The 24,511-nt window shown below is 47.9% G+C and overlaps 2 protein-coding genes across 6 annotated transcripts in view; one reads left to right on the forward strand and one right to left on the reverse strand.

Annotated features, from left to right (window-relative positions):
• The window catches only part of CDC25C (cell division cycle 25C), a 553,873-nt gene that overhangs the window by 459,829 nt on the left and 69,533 nt on the right, over positions 1-24,511 (reverse strand). The window lies entirely within an intron of this gene.
• Positions 1-24,511, forward strand: part of LOC138580770 (oocyte-specific histone RNA stem-loop-binding protein 2-like) — a 743,835-nt gene that overhangs the window by 118,406 nt on the left and 600,918 nt on the right. The gene's annotated exons all lie outside the window — the stretch shown is intronic.

The raw sequence follows: 24,511 nt of genomic DNA on the forward strand, positions 1-24,511 counted from the left end.
AGAAGTACAGAGTAAAAGAAAGGACAAAGTGTTGGGGAAACGATTACAGTTGTGGTGTATTGGGCACTAGCATTTGCCGTTTGGTCTTTTTAAGGGCTTAGTCCAAGAGTTTTGCGGCAGTCATCGTTCACCTGGCGCTTTCACCAGTCATTAAGCGACTCCAGCAGGCTTCTTAGTCTATGGTGGTCAAGTTTGCTATAAGTGGTGATAAGTACACCTCTCTCTCCTTGCTCATTTGGGGGCATACCATGAGTAAGTGTCATATGGTTTCGGGTCGTTCAGGACACTCGCTTGAAGCAGCCGATAGTCTGATGGCCAAAACTTCCCGGGTAGGAAGTAAGTTTAGGCTGGCTCTCATGAAGAGTTTCCTCAGTGTTTTACCTGGGAATTTTTCGCAGTACTTCAGAGGGGTTTTTAGTTTGTTAAACAGGGTGGAAGATGCTTTAGGAGCTTATTGGCTGTGGCTTTGTTCGTGGTGATTCAGTCTTGCAGCTCTATTTTGGATTCGACTCTTTGAGGGTTGCTGATGAGTGACTTTTCAGTGCATGCTAGATCATATATTTTTTCTTGGAGGCTTTTTGCCCAAGTGTTGAGAGGCTTACAGCCACCGCTCTTAATTTCTGCTACCACCACCCGATATACTGGAAGACTATCAGTCTGCAGAATCTTCCTGTAGAGTTGCATTGAGCTCTGTTCCACCACTGCTGCTAAAGACAACAGGCCCAGTTCCCACCTAATTGCTACCACAGAGGTTGACTTTGGGAGCCCAAGGACCGACCTCCACAGAAAGCCTTCCAACTGAAGCCAGATCGATGTAGGCATGGTTAGACTTGTGTTCATTCTGTATGTCAGTGTCGGAACGACTTTGGACTTATAAAAATGAATGGCCGGGATTAACAAGAATTTGCTGAATTTTGTCCACTTCTCTGGTTTGGGCTGCGAGGGTTCTTATTTTGTCCCACAGATTTCTGCATGGTATTTTTTCTTAACAAGGCGTCAATCCATATGCCAAGATATTTTTATTGCTTGACGACTTCGATTTTAGTGTTGTCCAAATACCAGGCTAGGTGGTGGTCTTTTTTTCCCTTGTTTTGTTGGGTTTTTCACAACACCAAGACTTTAGTCTTTGACTTGTTGACTTCCAAGTTGTTACTTTTCATGTAGTTTGCCAGGTTGGTCAGTTGGCGTTGGAGCCCAAGTTGGGTCTGGTCTGATAAGATCAGATTGTCTACATACATCAATCTTGACACACTGATCTTGCCAACTTTCGGGGGGTCGCGGGGAGGATCTGATGTTATTCTCAGACTTGAAAGTCTCCCAAGAATGTAATAAAAAGTGCGGGAGCAAGTGGACAGCCTCGTTTTACCCCTTGCTCTGAAGGGATTTTGTCTCAGAGCAGGCCCTGTTGGTTTAAGCGGAAACACAGTTGTTTGTGTGGAGTGCTGTTATTGGTTCAAGTATTGCTGTAAGAGCATTTCCAGGTTTTTATTTTGGACCACAGTTTGAGGCGGTCGACCTCATCAAAGGCCTCCGACAGGTCAAAGAGCGCTAGGTATACCTTGGGAGAGCCAGACTGGACGCTGGATTTTAGATTCAAAAAGCAGTAAATTTACCGCAGTACTGGCCTTTTTTAGGAATCCTGTCTGGAAAACATCAGCACTCTGGGATCTTCTTGCCCATTTCTGAAAGTGGGAGAGCAGGAGGGTTGCAAAAATGTTGCCGATGATATCAAGGAGCGCTATTGGCCTATAATTAGCCGGGTTTTCTCTGCATCCCTTTTTGTAAATAGGGATAACTACGGCTTCTGTCCAGGATGTAGGTATTAGCTTTGTTTTATCGCATTGTGTGAAGATTTTACTAATCACCGACACCCACTCTTCTGGGTGCATTTTTAGATCAACGTTTGTCAGGCCGTCGGGGCTTGGGGTTCTCGAGGACTTGAGTTTTGATATAACTCTTGATATCTTCGTCCGTCAAGGTAACCAAGCTGTTTGCACAGACTGGGTGGAAGTATTTTGCGGGTGATGGGCACCGGAACAGTTCCGTAAAGTAACGGACCCAGTATGATTCTGAAACTGAATTAAAGGATGCGTCTACTTTGGTTCATAGTGATAATATCGAATAAAAAAATCTCGAAAACAAAAATCTCGAAAAGAAAAAGGCCGAAAAAAAAAATATCGAATTTTTTTTTCAATGCGTTTTTTTTCAAAATGGGGGGTTCCCCCCCAACCCCCCCTTTTTTTTTATTTTACCCCTTTTTTTTACTTACCTGACCCCAAAAACATATATAAATAAATAAATAAAAAATTCGATATTTTTTTTCCCGAGATTTTTGTTTCGTGCTTTTTGTCATTCGAGATTTTGTTTGAGATTTTGACTGACCACCGTCTACTTTCTGGCCATTAACACTTTTTGAGAAGGTTCCAGAAGTCCCTTGATTTTTTGGTGGCAAGAGTTTTAAGCATAGCTTCAGCATCGTTCTGGTAGAGACTGAATCTATGGTGCTTGATCCAGGATTTATAGTTCATTACTTCCTTATGGTATGTCAACCATTCTTCTGTTCTCCAGGCCAGTGCAGTTCTTTTCAGTTTTCTCAAATGTGGACGATGGAGATAGACCCTTATATCAAAAGTATGTTTGTTTGAGGCTGGCTTCTTGTTGGTTCCAGAAAAATAGACCCTATGAGCCGTCAGTAGGGGTAGATAATCTGGTCCCTGGATATCAGTCATGGGTTCCTTAGTGATACAGAGGCACATTTTTCGTTTATTGCTCGAATGTTTCCTGATGTTAGGCGAAGGCGGGTTTGCTGTTTGGTTCCACTGTCAGCACAGATTATTTTTTTTCCGGACAGTTCCCCATCCAAGACATGATTAGCAGATTATGGTCACTTTCACTGGTTCTCTGGACCTCAAAGGAAGCTATGTAAGGTATCAGAGCCTGAGTTATGAATATGTAGTCCAGAGTAGCTTTTGACTCTTGCCTTACCCATGTTGGAATCGCCGGTTCGCTGGCTTGAAGGGAGTCCACATTGTGGAAGTTTCTAGATTTCATTAGTTTAGACCAAGCCTGAACTCTTTCATCGGCTGATTAACGCAATGGAAAGGTGTTTGGAGGTATATCAGAGTTGGAACAAGTTACTTACCTGTAACTGTTGTTCTCCAGCATGGGTCTGGCATGGATTCACATGCTCATGAATATTCCCCGTCGTCAGGCTGGGAATCCTCGGTAAAGAAAAAACCAGTATCAGTTTCGTTTCTGATCTGTCTTTCGTAGTAATATCCAATCACTGGTCTCTGCGTCATACTGACCACAGCCAATGACTGCCCTCTACCTAAGCACCGCCTCTGGCAGCCATCTTCAGATTTGGAAGCACGTGAAGTGGCAGTATGACCAAGTGAAGAGCCGCAGAGGGGTAGGCGGGAGGGTTCGCATGTGAATCCATGCCAGACCCATGCTGGAGAACAACAGTTACAGGTAAGTAACTTGTTCCTTCTCCAGCATGGGGTCTGGCATGGATTCACATGCTCATGAATAAAGAATACATAGCAGTACACACATGCACAACCACGGGAGGTGGCAAAGGCTCAACATTAAGCAGTACATCCAACTCAACATTAAGCATCTTACCTCCTCACCAGGCTCACCTCAGGCGAACAGGTTGCGCAGCACTGCTTGGCTGACCCTGGACTCCTCCCTGGAATCCCGATCGACGCAGTAGAATTTCGTGAAGGTGTGCGTCAACCTCCACGTAGCAGCCCTGCATATGTCCAGCAGGGGCACACCAGAAAGGAACGCCGTGGTAGCTGCTATCGCTCTGGTGGAATGGGCTCTCGGACGGCCAGGCAGCGGTCGGTTTGCCAACCGATGACAGTACATGATACAGCCGGAGAGCCATCTGGAAATGTAAGCCTTCGATAGAGCCTTCCCCTGATTGACAGGTCCAAAGTTCACAAAGAGTTGTGACGTCTTCCGAAAACACTTCGTGCGGTCCACGTAGAACTTCAGCGCTCTAGCCACATCCAGCGAGTGCAAAGTCCTCTCAGCCGGCGACGAAGGCGACGGGAAGAACACAGGCAACACCAAGGGTTCGTTGAGATGGAAGTCCGACGGTACCTTGGGCATGGAGGAGGGGTGCGTCCTGAGCACTACCCTCGTGTCGTGAAAAGTCAAGTACGGGGCCTTGCATGAAAGGGCCTGGATCTCTCCCACCCGTCGTGCGGAGGTGATGGCCACAAGAAACGCTGCTTTCCAAGACAGAAACTTCAACGGGGCCGAGTGCAGAGGCTCGAACGGAGGTCCCATGAGCTTGGTCAGCACCACGTTGAGCTCCCACGCCGGGGCCGGAGCCTTCACCGGCGGGAACGATCTGAACAGTCCCTTCATGAACTCTTTCACCAGACGATGAGACCACAAGGACGTCCGGCCCGTGGTTCTGGTGTATCGGGAGATCGCAGCAAGATGAATCTTGATGGACGCGTGTGCCAGTCCAGCTTTGGCCAGCGTCAGCAGGTACGGCAGTACCTGGGGAGCCGTAATCCGTAGAGGGTTAAGCTTCTGTGCGTGGCACCAGACAGAGAACCTCTTCCATTTGTGTCCGTAGCATTTAAGAGTCGGGGACGCCCTGGCCTTTGCAAGAACCTCTCTGCAGTCGGCCGGTATGTCGTATCCTCCAAACTCTAGCGCTGCAGGAGCCAGGCCTGCAAGTTCAGCGATTTCGGGTCGTGGTGGAGGATGGCGCCTCCTTCCCTGGAGAGAAGATCCGCGTCCACCGGCAGCTTGATTGGCGGGGACGCTGACAAGTCCAGAAGGTCCGGGAACCATATCTGCCTCGGCCACGCAGGTGCGACGAGGATCATCCTGCACCGTGACCTCTTGAGCTGGTTGACGAGCCGGATTAGCAGTGGCAAAGGAGGGAACGCGTAGAGGAACAGGCCCTCCCAGGGGAACGAGAAGGCATCGCCCATGCTCCTCGCCTGGGGAAACCTGCTGGCGAACCTTCGGCACTTGGAGTTCGTCGCCGTCGCGAACAGGTCGATCTGGGGTGTGCCCCACCGTCGGAAGAGGCGATCCACTAGATCCTGCCGTAGTTCCCACTCGTGGCACGAGCGCAGCTCCCTGCTGAGTGAGTCGGCGATGGTGTTTTTTTATCCCTGCCAGATGAAATGGCACCAGAAACATCCTTTGGGCGACGGCCCAATGCCACAGGTCCTGCGCCTCCTTGGACAGCGCTGGGGACCTGGTTCTGCCCTGTTTCGTGATGTAAAACATGGTGGTGGTGTTGTCGGTGAAGATCCTCACCACCTTGCCCTTGAGGGACGGAAGGAAGGACCTGAGGGCCCAGAACACTGCACGGAGCTCCAGGACATTGATATGGAGGGACTTCTCCGTCGGGAGCCAAAGGCCTCTCGCGTGCAGATTTTCAGTGTGCGCTCCCCACCCTTCCAGGGAGGCATCGGTGGTCACTGTCTCCTGGTGATCTGGGGTCTGGAAGTCCATGCCCGCCGTCAGATGCGTGCGGTTGCCCCACCACCGGACCGCTCGGCGGAAACTCTCGTCGAGTGTGATCCTCTCCTCGAAGCTGCCCGTCGTTTGGATCCAGCGCGCATCCAGGAACTCCTGCAACGGGCGCATCCGGAGCCTGCACATGGGAATGAGGTAGATGCAGGAAGACATCATTCCGAGGAGGGACTTGATGGACCTCACCTTGGCCACGTCGGAAACCAACATCCGCTGTACCTTGCCCAGGATGGACCTGGTCCTTTCCTCCGACGGGGAGGCCAGAAGAGACACTGTGTCGAGCTTCGCTCCCAGAAACAGTGCGTCTTGCGCGGGTACCAGGTGAGACTTGGCGTAGTTCACGGAGAATCCCAAGTCCGTGAGAAGTCGGACGGTCCTTGCCGTGTGATCCAGGGCGAGCTCCCTCGACTTGGCTCGGATGAGCCAGTCGTCCAGGTAGGGGTAGACGTGGATCCCCTCGCGGCGCAGCTGCGCCGCCACCGGTGCAAGGCACTTGGTGAATACCCTGGGGGCCGACCGTAGTCCGAAGGGGAGGGCTTTGAACTGGTAGTGACGCCCTTGGACCACAAACCTGAGGAATTTTCGGTGCCCCTTTAGGATGGGAATATGGAAGTAGGCATCCTCCAAATCCAACGACGACAGGAAGTCTCCTTCCTCCAGCTGACCCAGGACGTGCTGGAGGGTGACCATCCGGAACTTTTGCGCCTTGATGAACTTGTTCAGACATCGCAGGTCCAGGATGGGGCGCCATCCCCCTGTCTTCTTCTTCACGAGGAAGTATCTCGAGTAAACTCCGGAGCCCCGAAGTCTCTTTGGGACGAGTTCGATGGCGCCCTTCCTCAGCATCGCCTTTACCTCCAGGAGAAGTTGAGGGACGTGAAGTTCTTTCCTGGCCACGGGGGGGACGCGCGGACACCTTCTTTGAAATTCGAGCGCGTGGCCCCGGGCCAAGGCGTCCAGCACCCAACGGTCGGTGGAGATGGACTCCCACACGCTGACGAATCTCGCCAGCCGGCCTCCCACCGGGGTGCTTCGGTGGGGGCCCGACCCCACGGTCGGTTCAATCCTGCTTCGACGAGGCTTTGCCGCCTTGACCTCCTTGGCGACGACGGCGGGGTCCGCCAGACTTGCCTCGTCCTCTGTAGGCCTCCTGAGCCGACGAGTGGGCCGCTTGACGGTAGGTGGAGAAACCGCCGCCTGAACCTTTGGAGGCGCCCTTGCCTCCGCTGCTCCGAAAGGGCGTCCGTCGTTGTTGCAGAACTCCAAGGGCCCGTGCCGTCTCGGTGTCCGCTTTAATGGCCTGAAGGGAATCGTCCACTGTTTTCCCAAACAGGTTGTTCCCATCAAAGGGCATGTCCAGGACTCTGGTCTGAACGTCTTGACGGAAGTCCGTAGCCTTGAGCCATCCACGCCGCCTAAGGCAAACGCCGTTGCCCAACTGGCGGAACCCGGTGTCGGCGATGTCCGTCGCAACGGTAATGGCGTGGTCCGAAGCCACCTCACCTTCCTGCAGGATCTCCAGGGCCTCTGCCCTCTTGTCGTCCGGCAAGAAGTCCAGTAGGGGAGCCAGTTTGTACCAGAGCTCCCTGTCGTAGCGGGCCACGATAGCCAAGGCGTTGGCCGCTTTAATCGTCGTCGCCGCAGACGAGATGACTCTGCGTCCCATAGCGTCCAATTTCTTTCCCTCGCCGTCCGGTGGGGAAGTCGATGTGGAGGCCGCACCCCCCCCCCGCTTTTTTCCTGGCCGCCGCGGAGACGACGGAGTCCGGGGTAGGCTGCGCCCGGAGGCACAGGGGGGCCGTGTCCGGGACCCGGTACTTCTTCTCGTACCGGTCCCTTCTAGCTGGCGTCGTGGAAGGGTTCTTGAGGAGGGTGAGGCCCTCATCCCAAATGTCGTCCAATAGAGGCACTGAGAGGACCGTCTTCCTCTTGGCCTCGCGCCGCTGATAAAGGAAACCTTCCTTCTTCTTCTCCTCAGGGCAGAGTTGGAAAAGCTCGGATGCCCTGGTGATCATGGAGTGGAACGATCCAATCTCGTCGGGCGGAGAAGCCCTGGTGGGAGGCGACGACGGTACATCCTCGTCGTATACCTCGTCGTCCGTACCCGTCGCTGCCGTGTCAGTCCCCGTATCATCCCCTCGGGTGGACGGGGAGGAGGGCTGGAAGGGGCGCGACGGCTGAAAAGGAGGCGGAGGGTGGATCCTTCTTTTCTTGGTAGGGGGAACACCAGAAGGTCCCGGTTCTGGGTCCCCCGACGGGAGAGGTTCCGTCGGCAACGGTAGTCTCGTCCTTATCTCTGAGCATAAGGACTGTATAGCCAACAAAATGGCCGCCGAGCTGTCTCGCGGCGCTGGCAGAGGGGAATCCGACGAGCGATCAGGGGCCCCGTCGGTACCCTCGATGATGTCGTCGCCTGCGTCGGGATCCATCCCGACGGGCCGGTCTTCTTCCACGCCGAGGCCGTGGCTTAAGACTTCGACCAGCTCCTCCTCCGAGGTTGAGGCCGAATCTACGACGACGCCCTGCCCCCCCTTTTTCTTCCCCACGGGGGCCCTATCGATGGGCACAAAAGAGGACTCCCTCCGAGGTGGCAGGGAGACTCTGAGCCCCGAGGTCGCCACCACTGGTGTAGCCCCCACAGGCTGAGCCAGGGCCGCCGCGACAGTTTCGATAGAGGGCTTGGCCGGATGGATTAAGGCCTTCACCACCTTAGGTGCGCTCACCGCCTTATCCTTGAGGGGGGGGGGGACACTGCCTCGCTCCCCCTCCGATGGGGCCTTCGAGCTCGACCGGGGCCTCTCCAGGAGCTTCGCCGGGTGCTCGGCCTTCCTCTTACCCGACCCAGAGCGTTGGCTCGTGGTTGATGGTGCCGGGGAGGGTGCGCCCTGCCTGGCGCCCGTAGAGCCCGACCGTTCGGCGCTCCCGGTGCCAGCGGACTCGCGGTGCTTTGCCTTGTGTTGGACCCCCGTCGCCGGGGCGTCCTCAAAGGTCTTAGAAGACCGCTCGGATTTCTTCTTCTCGCCTGACGGGCTCTTACCTTCCAGCCAGTTGGCGAGACGTTGATGGCGGTCCTTCATGGTCCGCTCCGACATGTTGCCGCAAAACGCACAGTCCTTCTCCACGTGCGTCTTGTCCTCATGTAAGCAGTAGAGACAAAAGGAGTGTTCGTCCTCCTTAAAGACGTTCTGCAGCTGGCATCCAGGGCAGACCCTGAACAGCTTTCCGGGCGTCGAGCATCCCTTCTCCTGGGCCATGTCCGGGCCTGAGAAACTTCTGGAGTCCTCCAAAAGCGTAGCTCGACGAAATCTTCACCCTTGAGGGGCGCAGACGAATCCGACACGGGTCCCCGTTGATCGGATGGAGAGTCGGTGGAGCTTGAGGCTCTTTTGACCGAAAAAACGAAGTTTTTTGAGAAAAAACGTGAAAAAAATAGCACTAACGCTCGAGAGCAATAGCACGAGGATCCCAACACATGAACGTGCGGTAAAAATCTGAAGATGGCTGCCAGAGGCGGTGCTTAGGTAGAGGGCAGTCATTGGCTGTGGTCAGTATGACGCAGAGACCAGTGATTGGATATTACTACGAAAGACAGATCAGAAACGAAACTGATACTGGTTTTTTCTTTACCGAGGATTCCCAGCCTGACGGGGAATATTCATGAGCATGTGAATCCATGCCAGACCCCATGCTGGAGAATGTACATTTTGCATTCAAGTCGCCGCAGATGATTATGTTTGATCCACATAAATGTTGTCGATGGCATTGGCGACTGACATACAAAATGTTTTGGAAGTTGTTGATTGAGGGTTCCAGTATAGGTTGATAACCAGATCAGAGGTGGTCGAAGCGTTGGACCCTGGAACTTGGTGGTGCCATGAAGTTGAGATGGCGAGCATTTTGTAAGATTCCATTTATTTGCTTCTTATAGTGAGCCCTGAGCCCATTCGAACCGCTGTCAAGAGGCCCGATGATGGCCTGCCCATCAGGGCCCTGGTTGCCGGCGAAAGTTCTACGCAAAACCCATCCAGTTAGGGTTTGTCTACTAGCCAAGTTTCTAGGAGGCATAGAATGTCAAAAAGCCCCCACGTTCACGTCGCTAGGACGGGTCAGGATTGTAAACCCTCTAGTGTTCCAGGATCCCATTGTCATCAGTGTAAGGGCTTTTGTAGGCGGGGGTTGGAGGCGTTCACTGGACATGAGGGATCTTGATGGTCGTTGCCATCTCCTTGATTTGGTGCCGAAGGCGTCTTGAAGCCACTTCCAGGGCCCTTTTGAGGTGTTTTCACTATGTCTTCAAGTTTTTGCTTAGCGGATAGTTTTTTTTTTAATCATCTGTCTGTCGTTTATTCTTTTTGAGGATATTTCCGAGGAAGAACTGGCGATTGGAACCTGGTCATTTGGGTTCTTGTATGCATTGGGCTCTGATCAAGCCCCTGGCGCCCAGCTCTTCTGTGGTCAGTGTTGGCCCCCCCACAAAAGCTATAACACCTTCCACATTCTTCTTGATGTGTATTGATCTTGTAGTGACGGTTTTCTGGGCGATTAGGACTATGGACCCGTCGGTTATGTTTGTAAAAATCTTCAGTTCGGGATACGTAATGCTGCTTTGACGGTTTCCTCTGTCTTTTCCAGTTTAGCTTGACTGGTGTGTAACTCCTGTATTTCCAGCAAATTGAAACCCAGAAGCTGTCGTTCTTGGTAGACTTCTTTTGGGATTTCACGTAGGGCTTTGTCCTTAATGTGCAAACAGGGCTGGCTTTATGCTTCCTGTGATATGGTTCAATCAATGGGAAATCCTCTGTTTTCAGATGTCGTAGAGTGGCTACTTTGCTCAAGATGTTTACGACCCTTTTTCTATTCAAAAGTAACCCTCTTTACTCGAAATCTGTTCAAGCTTGAAAATGCAGATTTTCAATTTCTCATCAATCGTGTTCAGGGTTAATTTTTCTTTGTTATCAGTTACTACTGTGTTGACGAGGTATTTAGATGGTGGTTGGGCTTTGCCGTGGTCAGGTGTTCAAATTCCCTCAGCGAGCGAATTCGCTTAGGCGGCTTTTTTTGTCAGAGTTTTCTCCTCTGGCCTCACTCGGGGAATGCCTTCGTTGGGCTGAGAGTTGCGACAGTTTGAATCAAGTTTAAGTCTTGCCAGGCAGTAGATTGAGGATCAGAGGAAGAGGTATACTCATTGTCATTATGGTTCAATTTATCCGGTGTATTTGGAAAATCCTCAAGAGTCCCAATGTTGAGACAAGTTCATCAGTTTGTTGGTAGACTGAAATTCTTCTATTGATCGGGGTGAGCGATCAGGCTTGGAAAGAAATTTTAGATGGATTGCTTGACTTGTTAAGTCTTTCACCCGTAGTTTTGGACAGAGTCGTCGTGTCTCAATTGGAGAAGGACGAGGGTCGACTTTTCGCATTTTTGTTTACCTTAATTTTCTTTGTTTGAATGTTTCATCTGGCGCTGTTAGTTTGTCTTGTGCCTCAGTTGTTAACGGCCTCTTCATCGAGGAGGGGAGTTTTGACAAGGACGGCGGTGTTGGGTTTGGTGAAAATAGAGGCCAGTTAACACTGGTCTGTAGAGGTTTGGGTGTCCCTCGTAATTAAGTTTGCTAGGTTCCGGGGAATCTGGTTTCTGTTATTGAGCTTTTCTTCAAGAGTAGCAATTTTGGATTTGAGCAGACTTTGGTGCTTAAAGGTTTTGGTTTCGAGGGCTGTTATGTATCCTTCGACAAAGGTCAGTTTAGAGGTCATTGTAGCAATCATTTTAGTATTGTCTTTTAAAGAGTCATTGATGGCCTCAAAGATTTTTACTGGGGGAGTCCTTTTGGACTGACGATGGAATTTAACTAAGTAGTCTGTTTTTAACAGGAGTACACGTAGAAGATATACCGAGGTGTGATTGATGTAGATCCGGGGGTACCGTCTCCGGTGACGTGATGGACTCTCGTACTAGACTGATCAGTGTCCCGACTTTGAGGATCACGGGACTATGGTTTGGTCCGCTGTTATCACTCGGCCCCCCCCTGTATGTGCGGTTTTTCCCAGGCCAGACGGGCTTCACTGATCTGATGTTTTGCTGGCTTGGGTGGAGTTGTCATCGCAACAGCTCCGGTCAGGGCATTCTTTCCTGGACCTGAGAGAGGTAGTAGACGGTCTTTCTCAGTCATCGTTGAGTTCTGAAGTACGTATTGAATGGGGTTGTTTTGGCGTAAGTTTCCAAGTGGTTGCAATAATTTGCTTATCCAGGACACAATTTCAGGGGACTTGATTTGCGCTTGGACGTTGGCGGCTGAAATTTCTTGATTAGGAAGAGATATGCTCCCAGTTAGGTCTGTTTTGCGTGATTTGTTCCCTGGGGGAGTCTCTTGGATCGCCTCCAGAATATCTGCATCTGACAGTTCTGTGTCTCGGTCAAATTTCCTTTTGTGTTTGATCAAATATTTTAGGGAGGTTGAAATCAGTGGCCTTGACAGGGACTGCTTTCCTCCAGAGTTTTCATTACACCGCTTACGTTGTTTTTTTATGTAGATTTTGTTTGTTATGGACTTTGTTACTTTCAGGTTGACTTTCGACTTGATTTCCTTTATGTTGGAAATCGCCTTGTCTTAGCAATGTTTTATTTTCCTTTTTTCAAGGGGCAGCAAGGTAGTTGAAGTCGGATTTGAAGGTGGCCGGTTGGGCGTTGCCATGGAGGGAGTCTTTGTAGGGTCTCTGTCAGTTTCCGGGTTGACTGTGGTGGCATGTTTGTCTGCCTGACTGTAAGCGTGGGTTCTGAAAACTTTGTCTTCTGAGTTTGATGAGTCCTGTATTTCAGATTCCTCCTCAGCCCCTGGGTCCGTACAGTCGATCCTTATTGGAAGGTCTGAGATGGTTTTCGGTGACAGACTGATGTTGAATGCGGTACACTATGGTTCTACGCTGTTGTCTTGTATGCCGTAGAGAAGCTATTGTTTTGGAGGATCCTTAACGGGTCAGACGCACACGTACTGAGAGGAGAGTGTTTGTCCTTTGACGTGTGTTCCCCACCAGAATGGGGTGGGCGGTGAGTTGTTTTGACCGGCTGGCCTGTGCCTGGAAGGGTGAGGGTGCAAGGTTTCCTCTGCCAAGTCCGTCCTCCCGACAGCCTGAGTGGCCGATACAGTTTACCCCTTCCGGACAGGTTCTCGTCACGGGTCTGCTGCTCCTTAAACAGTGTTTTACTGTGTACGCTTCCATCATAGAATGCAGGTCAGTGCTCGGAGGGGGTGGGGCCATCCTCCCCGGACTCTCTGGTAGACTGCAGGTAGACTGCTCACTCTTCTGTGCATGGCTCCGCGTCCCACTCCGCAGGCCACTGGGGTTATTTCACTTGTAAAGGCAAGTGTAGACACACTGCAAAGGATCAGGAAACACGAGGTAGACTGCAGGTAGACTGCCCACCCCTCTGTGCACAGAAAGTTGTCCCCTGTGAGAAACGAGCTTTCAATGAAATCCCAAACTATTTGAAGCTATTTCCTGATTCTCGCCGACAAAAGATCTACTTCAAATGTCATCTGAACTTGTTTAGGTCAAAGGAGAGGGAAAGTCTGGTTGAAAGTTGGCTTAATTTCTAAGATCTGTAGATTTTGTGGATTGCAAGACGAAACAATGAAACATTTAACCCTTTTTTGCATAGAACTATGTGCAGAGAGAAGAGAACAATATGTTTAGGAGAATGCATCCTAAAAAGACCATGCCTAAATGCTGATTGGTGGCAAATAATGTTTGATGAAACACAGAAAGATGACAATCGCTTTAACAGTCTTTCTGGATGCGTTAGATGTGCGCCTTAGTAACGGTCTTGATGAGATACGAAGATGAAGCAGACTGTTCAATCAGTAGCTTTCTATATTGTTTTTTGTTTGGTTTTTTTCCTCCCTTTCTTGTTCTGTAGGAATATACTTGACTTTAAAGGTTTTGAGGAATGGAAGTCAAAATGTATTTGTGCTTTAATTGCTGTGTTGGATGAAATGTATTTTAAAAGTTTGTATTAAACCATATAAAATAAAATATATAAATGACAACATACTCCATCAGAAAGACAAAAATGAATTTCTTCTAAAAAATCAAGTGCTGGCCCATCAAATAACTCAACTCGGGTCCATTTAAATTTAGCACCACAACTGGAGTAAATTGCTATGTAAATGTAGCAATTAATCTCTTCCAATTACCATTAATTGTTCAAAACATTTACTTGGCTCAGACCAGTTGGTGTTTACAAATGCTATAGTATGCACTTTTGCAATTCAGACAATCGTTCCACCATACAAATAAACACACAGCCAATATCTGACACCAATTCTTTTGAGGTACAATGCACATGGTACCAAAAACACTAAGCTTACTAGCTTCACATAATGCCAAGTATCTCTTGGCAAGAAAACCTTAACATTAGGCATAATCTACCACACTGGTGCCACAACCACTGCAGGCCACTATATTCCATGTTAAAAAAAAAGAAGTGGTTGGTTTGAATCTAACGCCTACCAGCAAATCTAACAAATGCCTACTTAATATTCCTTAAACCATTTTAGTCACTGAACGGTAGCTCTATCAACAGTTCGAATGGGCCAACTGATAGCCAACTACTTTAAAAATACCCTTCATTGCTCTACACTTAAAATACACATCACAGTTTACTACAACATTACTTCCAACATCAAATCCACTGGGAATACGCCAAAAGGCATCTAAGCACTTTAAACATTCCATTGCGTACAACACACGTCAAACATACTGTCAAACTTACTGAAATGCAGTCTGGTTTTTAAAATCCTGTATGGATTTTATTCCCCAATGGCCCAATGATTATTTAATGGCAATAAAACAGTACAATACACTAATGTTGTACCAAACATAGTACATAGAATGTACCGTTTATGAGGGTTTAAAAAGTACATGAATATTTGAAATTGTATGCAACATTTTAAACTAGCCTGCTTAACAAATTATACTGTTTTTTTCAGAGAAACAAGAGATTTCTCAATCACCATCAGCAAGTAAACATGGCAAAGGTAATCCTATTTTTATGGTTACAAACAAATACAAATTTGATAACCACTACCCTCAATTGTAGTGCACTTCAATTGTATTATGCCACCATATTACAAGTACTGTATACTCCCTCTACAATACCTATAATTACTATAGTGTGTGGCCAGTGCCAGATTCTTGGGGGCATGGCCATGACCCCAAGAATCTGGCGACATCCACCATAATATAATGAAACCATATAACAAGTACATACGTGTTGAAATAACCAAACTTGCCCAGAACCGCCTTCCAATGCCAACTATGTCCGCAGACAGCGAAACTGGCCACGGACTCAAGGGCATCTGCAAACTCTTTTTCCACCTATAGAATCAGCTCCTCATCTTTATGCCACTCCCCTATCCAAACCCTCTTTCAGCCACCAAACAACTCCAAATGTGTTTCCCAAGCTGTCCGCTCACAGCTCTATCCGGGGAGTAACGTGGTGTCTGGACAACAGCACCTGCACACCCTTTTTCCACCTATAAAAATAACCCCATATCTTTTTTCCTCTCCTCACCCTTCCCAGACCCTCTTTCCACTACCAAATAACTGCCAATGTGTTTTCCAGACTTTTCCCCCACCGCGATGTCCACGGTCAGCTGCGACTGTCCGATATGATACAACAGGCGTTTCATAAAATATGACGCACCTCACGCTTTTCACCATCCAATCTGCGGGTGCGTCTGATGTCCGTGGACATCACTTTGCCCTTTGGACCAATCGGAGGCCTGTCCATGGACCGAACAGGGAAGTGAGTCCGCGGACTGAACCCAGATAGCACCCTTTACCTACATTTTCCTGAACTGATTTAGACAAAATTTACAAAAGCACGCTTTTGAGCCCAAGCCGCCACTCCTTGCGCAAATTTGGTGAAAATGTGTCCATGGTCGTGAGCAACATTTCCATTGAGTCTGGCAAAAAGCACACATTGTGCTCTCCCCCCCTGCATGAAACCTTCAGAATCTGACAGGCCATTTACTTTTTATGCAAATTTTGGCGAGGATTCTTCCAGGGGGGTTGGGGAGGAGGGAAAATCGAAGTTATAAGAAGCCCAAAAAGTGCTCTAAGGGTCAAGCAACTTAACCATAACTACAGGCCCTGTAATACACAAGTTTTGAAATATATACATTATATATTGTAATTTTGTTTACATACAGCAGAGCTCACAAGATTGGATAAGGTGGAGCTAAATAAGCAGCTCCTGAGTATCCGGCATTAACCAGTGACCAGGCGCTACCACTGGGGAACGAGGAGCTAGTGCATAGCGTTCAGCAAATTTAACTTCCACAGAATATGGTACATTATTTGAGAATCCATATGCTTTAAATGCTGAATTGATGTGTCCTAGATTAGCGCAAATGCAGAGTTCATTTTACATGGGTGTGTGGCAGTTGTCGGCCTGGGGAGCCAAAAGTAACTCGTAGTGGTGAGTGTCAAGCCAACGAGGCTCTTCTGGGCTATGTGCAAGAGCTAAATAGTTCCCAGCCGCCATCAATTTCGAACCCTGTACACTGTACTGAGAAGCTTTTATAAATTTAATTGTGAAATTGCTTACAGATTAAACTGCACTATACACTACTGAAAAGCTCACAACATGCAGTTGTGCCCAATGGAGGAAGCAACTTGTTCCGAAGTCTGATTCAATTTACAGAGGGATTTCATGGAGCAACTCTTGAGGCCTTTAAACAGAGCATATTCTCTGAAAACCATTCCCCATCTACCAGTGTGTGTAAGGCTTAGTCCTTTGCTACAATTGGTTGGATTGTTGCAACGTAGGTGTTATTGTGCGTTAGGTAGAATTCTCAGAAATGTGCCAATTCCTCTCTACCTTAGAGACCCTGAGCAACTTTGCTGGATTTTGAGGACTTGAATGTTCAACCTGGAGAGAGTGAGACCCTCTTTCCCACTCATGTATTTGTTATGATTTGAACCCCACGTTTCTTTTGGTTGGGGAGTCTGACAAACTCCATAGGCATCTTTTACATTGTGTCACAGCACCTTCAGTGCAGTGGCACAGGGAAGTCTTTCAGATTTACCAAAGGTTTAAATACCTTCTCTTGGATAAACTACAGTTTCCAAGAGTAGTAAAGTGAAATTGACTTTACTTACATTTGTAACTTTCTAGACCCAGCATACACTATCTTACAATAGGGTGCTGGAGGGGTTACTTGGTATCCCCCTGTGTCTAGATCCTCATGTAACATTTTTTGTATGTTACCGTTTCCACGAGGAATGGCTGGTGGCAGTGGTTTCCAACTACTTTGGTGTGCTTTACCGCAGGCTGCGTTCGCAGCTGCAGTCAAGCACCCAAGGGGGCAATTTTTTGTTAAAATGGCCCTTGTCTCTTTTTCACCATTTCTTTGTGGAAGGTTCTTCTTGAGATTAACTATGAGCGCCAAACCAGGTTTGGTCCCTTTGTTCATTTGGTCTTTGGCGGGATCCACGAGTGAAGCCCGCCTCTGGCTCCAGGGTGTCTGGCGGGGCAGGAAGCAAGGGAGATGCCCGAAACTCCCTGTGCTTAGTCTCCTAGGAGACTGGAATGCACTCCTAGGTGATTGGCCGGCTGGCTGTCCGGCAAGGACAGCCACCCTGCTGTGTGTCAATGACAGCTATGCTGGAATGAATGGGAGAAACCTGCATAAAAGGCAAGGCTTTTTGGCCTGAAGGCAGAGTCGACCACTTGATGAAGGAATCCGAAGATAACTGAAGACGCCTGCTGCAACTCCTGAACCGTTGATTTGCTTGGTGAAGCCCTGCTGCTGTGCTGAAGCTCTGAATTAAACCTGACTAGAGAAGCCCTGCAAGGACTTCTCCCCTTGAGATGGTGGGACCAATCAACTCCTAAGTAAGCCACCTGGACATCCTCTCGAAACTGGTTGAATTTCCACTGCAGTTGCGGTTAGAACTATGGAGAGGAACACCAGATCGTGTGCGTTGCTTTTAAGTTCTCCAAGAGCTCCAGGAATATCCTCTGGACTCCCAGGAACCAGGACTGACTGAGCCTGAGCCACAGCAGAGTGCTGGACCCCAGTTGCAAGGAAAGCCCATCTAAACAGCCAAGAGTCCGCACTGGTGCTATTTGCTGAGACGCGAGGAGCTCAAACCGCAAAGTGCCACTGACTAGAAGTTGGTCCTTTTCTGTCGCTGACCGTCCTGTTGCAGTGCAGGAGTCCTCCAGATGTCCACCCTCTTGTCCCCATGACTGAGGGCCCAGGAACACAGGATCTGCAGAGCTGCACAGGAACAGAAGCCAGCTGCAACGGTTTGCCTTCTAACCAAAGGTACTGTAAAGTCTAAGAACTTACCTCTTGTTGTGTAACCTCACTTGTTCTTAGTGGAGACTTGTATTGGTTGGTTCTGTAGAGTTGCTAACAGCTTCTTTACCTCACAAGCCTAATGAGCATGTGGCCATACTTTGATTTCTTCTTTTCTACAAAGACTAAAACATTATGCAAAACTTACCAACCTGCAAGAATTACTTCAGCTCACCTAGACTGTTGTCCAATTGACTTTGGCCTGGCCCCCTGAATAACTTCTTCCCTCCAACATTATGTTTGGTCTTCCTTCCAGGACGGGGTTAACTTTTACCAAAAGTACTCTGCCGCTTCAGAATATTTGTGAGATCTCCTTTTATTCTAATAACCCTTTTCTTTGACATACTCCCAAGTATTGCCCTAAATGCAACAGTGATATATTAACGTCCACAGTGTCCTAGCTAATCAAGTCACCTGAGGGTGTAGGAATTGTCTGTGTGCCATCCCAAATGGATACTTGCCGGACTATATGTATTTGGGAGTGCATTTGTGTGCAACTATTATATTGCCCCTTCTGAAGGCGGCTTACTCAAACTGACTTCAATGAATAATTGTTTAATCAAGAAACCTTGTGTGTAAGCATTTATTTGAATATGTGTCACTGAATCTCTAACTCCACTACAGCTCACATTGACTCCTCTGGAGGTGTCTGGCTGCTCAACACGCTACCAACCTGTGTAGTACAAACGTGTACCAAAGGTTGGGTTCCTATTGCCAGGAGGTCAGGGTTGTTGTAGTGCACCCAAAGGGTACTGCATACAATCTTGCTTAACATTGTGGCTTTTGCTGGAAAAATAAAATGTGCCTTTGTCCTCATAGTCTGCCTGTCAATTGCTGTCAATTTGGAAAAGCAAACAAGGTACTTTAGGATTGGATTTTGAGGACCAATTTAACATCTGTGCCATTTTTACTGTTGATTCAGGAGACAATACAGCTTCTTACAATACAGTCATAAGGCCTAGTCTTCTTTGGACCCCAAGTTTAATATTTTTCATATTGATCAGACACAGCTTAGGACCTGCTTGTGACAAAGATCTATAACCTTGACAGTTTAGTTTGAGCTTTGGCTATGGAAAAGACAAGTCAATATGTTTTTACTTTGGGAAATGAGTTACCTCCCATAAGTCCCTATTCGTAGGGCTAAACAGTTACATATAGTAACATTGTCATAACCAGTTCGATCAGATTTTTATCCTTGGTACCTGTATTCACTGTGCGAAGAATCATGTTCATTTCGTCCATCTTCTGTCCATGTAACAGGAGTGTAAATGAATGGACAGGAAACTATGGTTGTCCATGGCCAAACAATCTTTATCATGTATATACATGGTCATTGTTGTTCAGTCTAATCTAGCGATTTTTATCCATCACTTACAATAATTAAATTAATGTGCATGGTCCATTTACCATGGGTATGCAAGGACAGGAACCAGCGCTGCCCATTGTCCAAAGTGGTCAGCCTTATGTTCAATGTAAATTCGACAATGGGTTCTCAATGATCCATGGGCATGCATCTTTGATGCTGTGCATCTCTATTTCATGGATAATTATTAAGTTCAATGGGGTGTTAATGTTTGGAAGGAAAACATGTAATGCTGTTAGGATATGTGACAAATCTAGCGTCATTGTCATTGATTCTCTGGAGGGAAGCTTCTCCTGCGTGGCCAGCGAAAGGCAGAAGCTACCCAACACTGACCCCGTTTTTGTTTTATTGTTAATGTGTTAGTCATTCATTTGACTTTACATAGTACAAAAAGAACACAGTCTTAAATAAAACATTATACAAAGCAGATTTAGATAAACAATCACAGATTCTAGCCAATCCTCAGGGTTTCGATTCACAGTCAAGCAATCACAACACTTGTTACCTCTGGGTATTAAGCAGGTTATAAATAATCCATCACAAAATTGATTTAAAAAAATAGTAATTCTCAGAGGACAGAAGTCGGTCTGCATCCACTCCTGATCTTTTACAAAGCAGGTAAAAGACTACATCTATCGTTAACCAATCATGCTCATTTATCGCCAATCTTAATACTATTTGGGTTGGTCATTAGAGCCTCCATCAACCTTGATATACTATTAAGAACAATGTTTACCTTCTTAGTTTCTTCAATAGGGTGGACTTCCTCATTTCCTCTCGACTCACCTCTGTATTTCCTCTCGACTCACCTCTGTAAATAAAGTTTTTCTGGGAATTTCCCAAAGGTACAGTTGGAATAACCTCCAATCCATGCTTGCCCCAAGTGAATTCAGACACAGCTCATAATGAAGCAAGACTATTGGAAGGGATTGTGGAAGTACAAGTGCCTTCCTCCATAGCCTTTCCTCCAAACGCTCCCAATTAAGGTTCCAAGCCTGGGATTCAATGTTATTGCCACAAGTCAGAATAGGGATGACTTCACCCTTGTAGTCATATCAGTGGAATCGCATAACATCTACAATAAGCACCATTAATTCTCTTCATCTGAGCAGCCAATTGATCTCTTATTTTTAATCCTAACCTCCACCAGCATCACTTTGGGATGAGCCGCAAGTCTAAAACCAAGATAGTTTCCAAAACTGAGCAGATGGATTGTGCATCAATGGACCATCTGGTCCGAGTCAGATTACAGAACCTAATTGTATTTGTTTTTTTTTTCAGAGTTGATCACAAGCTCGTTCTCGGACGCCCATAACAGTTGAATTACATGAGGAGCAAAATCTAAGTAGAATACACATATACAATTTAGGACTAGCAAAGGCATGTCCACACAACACCTCATTTAGGCCAGCCAGATACAGATTAAAGCGGCAGGGAGAAAGAATGCAATCCTGCATCACCTCGCTCTGTATTTATTGGTCTTAAGAGATGCCCCAAAGCATCTAAAATAACCTGAACAGTTGTGTTGATGCAGGTGCACCAGGGTTGCTAAAAGGCCAGTGGGAATACCCCACATTCTCAATTTTTCCTACAAGCCATTTCTGTTAATGTTATTGAAGGCTTTAGAGCTGTCAATCAGAGCCACATAGGAGGGGGGTGGGGTGGGGGGGGAATGACACCTTCCACGAGTTGGCCCTCAGCATGTTCACTATTCAGCCATTTAAAAGTGGTCAACATCCCTCTTCTGAAGCCAATTTGTGCTTTGTCTAAGATACCATTGCTCTCTGCCCAGCCCTCCAACTCTAATAAGATATCCCGGCAAAATATCTTGCTGTCCGCATCCAAGGGTGCGATCGGTCGATAGTTTTTCGAATCAGCCCGATCGCCCTTCTTATAGATAGTAATTACAGCCGTTTTCCAGCTATCTCGGCATTGCCTCATTGCAATAATATTTTTCAAGAGGAGATGTAAAGTGAAGTTAGTTTCCATTTGCAACGAAAGCCCTCGAGCCCAACAATCTTTTTATAAGCTCACAACTTCCAGAGAGAAGCAATGAAACCATAGAACATTTGGAAATTCGCTAGCCGCTTCCAGATTAAATTTACCTAAAAGACTCTTGAAATGTGCACACCACAGATCAGACAATTGCTCTGACAGATTGTGTTGCTTTCCCACTATTCACTAGAGACCAAAAGTGTGGGGTGTTTTTGTAATAAGGGAATCTAACCTTAATTCTCCTTGGCATTGATCTCTATTGGACCTATTCCAATTCTGATAAGACTGCTAGCATTTTTTCTCTTTTGCTTCAGAAATACCGAATTGTTCCAGTTTCGCTTCTTCAAGTCTAAGATTATTTTGAAGTTAGTTTATGTTGCCAGGTCTCCTGGTCAAACTGATATTTATGATTTGGCAACCGATGATTACTTCCCCCATCTGAGGTTCATCTAATTCCCATAGAAAATGGTCTGGAAAGCAGGCTGTGGTCAATTGCTTGTTTGTATTTAGTCCACGCCCATTTCTACTAAAGCTTGCCAATGCCAATCTGTTACATGCCCGATTCACCAGTAGGTCTGTCTGTTGACCCCTGGCCATCAGGTTTCACACCCAAAAAAAAAAATACATAAAAAAAAAAGAAATCAATCCTTGGATTTTCGGTTGAATGCACTCACCTTTGCCATTCGATCCTTTCGATTTCGAAACTAACTGGACACAGTTTCTCCCACCAAGCAATTTGACCGTTTACATATTACCATCACTTTGTGTAGATCTAATCTATCAAACAGATCTCTGGACAGGATAATTTAGCCAGTAACAGATTTGGCTCGACCGCTCTCCCACGTGAAAGCGGGGCTTAGATCTCCAGCCACATTCCCATTACAGACAACCAGATCCCAAGTTAATTACCATTCTCCACATTCGTACCATTTCCCCTCAGAGTAAAGCCCTTGCAAGACATGGCCACGGAGTTGAGCTACACAGGTGCACAGGAGATGCAGCCAGATTACACGTAGCATGCAATGCTACGTCCACGCTTCCAAGCCTTTATGAACAGGTCCGGACCCCCTGTGGCAAAGCCCCTCGAATGACAAGGCTGCGGTGTGGAGCAGGTGTTTGGTGGCGAAGAGGCAGCTGCGCAGAGCCAGTACGGGCAGCTTCACCCTCCATTCTACACCCGCAAGGTAAGAAGATGCAGGGAGCGTTGGCACTGCTACACTGCATGCACCCCTGACCTTGAGCCCCTCTCCCTCGGCACACACGTTCGCCCCTACAATCTGATATTGCACCGCATCCAGCGACCCCCCCCCACGTGCTTGCTTCTCCCCTACCTACATGCGCTCCCTCGCGTTGTAGGTCCCTGCATCTGGTCCACATTTCCCCTCCAAGACTTACCTACCTTCCATCCTTCGCTCTCTGACCTATTCTTTTGTCAACCCCTTGTGTGGCGTTTCCCTGGCCATTACATTGTTTTTGTTTCACTACTGTACCTTCGCATTGCCTGCATCCCTCTACTTCTAGGTTCTTCAGTTGTGTACTTGCCTTGGTGGGTTGGATTTCTGAATTACTGCCGCTTTTTTCCCCTACTGTATTGACATTGTGTTCTCTACGGTTTTGGCATTGCATTGCCTGCATTCTTTACTTCTAGGTTCCTTGTTTTGTATTGTTGATCATTCTGTATTGCATTTGATTTCGTAGGTCCGGTTTTCTTGTTCTGTGTTGTGCTCCCCTCCACTACTCTCTTCGAGCGACCACTTTCTCCATTCCTCCCACCTTTCTCTCTCTACCCCTCAGGTCAAGCCAACCCCAGAACTGCCATCTACCTTCTCGGTCATCCAGCCCATGAAGCGCGTGTCAGTTGAGGCTTTTGCTGCTACTTTCTCCTCCACCTTTGGCTTACTCACACGCTGACACAGCCTTCTCCAACCATCTCCCCATCCCCAATACTCGAAGTCCTTGACCCAGTCACGAGGATCCATTTGAAACCCACATCCAAATGCAACTCTTGGTACGATTCCGACCTCACCAACCATAAACGCAAGTGAGTGCAGGGCAGCTGAGGAAGTAGGGGGGCGTCTGGCGCACCCTCCGACAAACTAGCCTGCTCCAAAGGCAGTACATACTCTGTCCTTGTTAAGAAGAGAGCCTACATCCAAGCTTGTGTTTCAGCAGCAACTAACAGCCAAACTTTTCAAAATCTGCAATGAGCTGGTCAATCACATTGCAGGTTCCCTCCCAGGCCCTCTGCACGGCCCTGGCTTCTCATGTCACCACTAAAACTCAGGAGATCCTGTCCACTTCCTCGACCACCCCTGACCCGTCTTTGGCAGTTTCTCCTCCTCCTTTCCCTTGTTCACCGACAAGGTTTCTAGACAAGTTTGATCTATGAAAGTCTCAAAGCAGGTTCTCCCCTGCTCATCCAGAAGCATCAAAGACCACATTGATACTGTTGCTCCAGCCTTTACTGATTTCTGCGATCACTCCTTTGCCACTGCAACCCTCCCATCAAGCACTACCTTGTGCACCCCGTTCTAAAAAAAAGCCTTCTGCCGATTCTTCCTCTCCGGCTAACTATTGCCAGAACTCCATTACTCCTTTCCTGTGTAAACTCAGGGAAAAGCTAGCCATCTCCCAGCTTAATATGCATACTGAATCTGTTGGTTGTCTCCAAGACCACCAGTCTGGCTTCAGAGTTGCCAGAAGCACAGAAACTCCTCTCCTCAACACCCGTGAAAACTTGCTCTCTAATCTAGACTCTAACCTTCCTTGCGTCCTCATTCTCCTCCATCCTCCACTTTTGACACAGTCAACCATGCCATCCTACTCAATCGCCTCCATGACAAACTGGGCATCTGGTCAGGCCCTGGCCTGGTTGACCTTTATCACCGACCCTCCCAGGTCCAACTGGGGTCTTTCCTCTTTTCTCTCTACTTGTGTTGTTCCCCAGTGGTCTAACATTTCTCCCTGGCATTTCAACCTCTATCTGTCACCTCTTGCCCACTGCATCGCTACATTCTGCTCCAATCTTCAGTGTTATGCAGATGACACCCAGCTCTCTTTCAGGCTTCCCTCAGCCACCTCAGCTCCTTCTCTCATAACAGACTGTCTAGCCACAATTCAGGAATGGTGTGCCGCCAATGATCTCAGACTTAATGCCAGTAAAACAGATCCTCCTCATTGGGACACCAGCTCCCTCCCTTCCTCCCTCTCTGGCTGCCCACCCTGGGCCATCTTCCTGCTCCTTCCTGTGAGGCTAAGAACCTCGTGTC

Source organism: Ambystoma mexicanum, chromosome 3p (genome assembly GCF_040938575.1).
Source record: "Ambystoma mexicanum isolate Mex_15411 chromosome 3p, UKY_AmexF1_1, whole genome shotgun sequence".
NCBI classification, from domain to species: Eukaryota; Metazoa; Chordata; class Amphibia; order Caudata; family Ambystomatidae; genus Ambystoma; species Ambystoma mexicanum.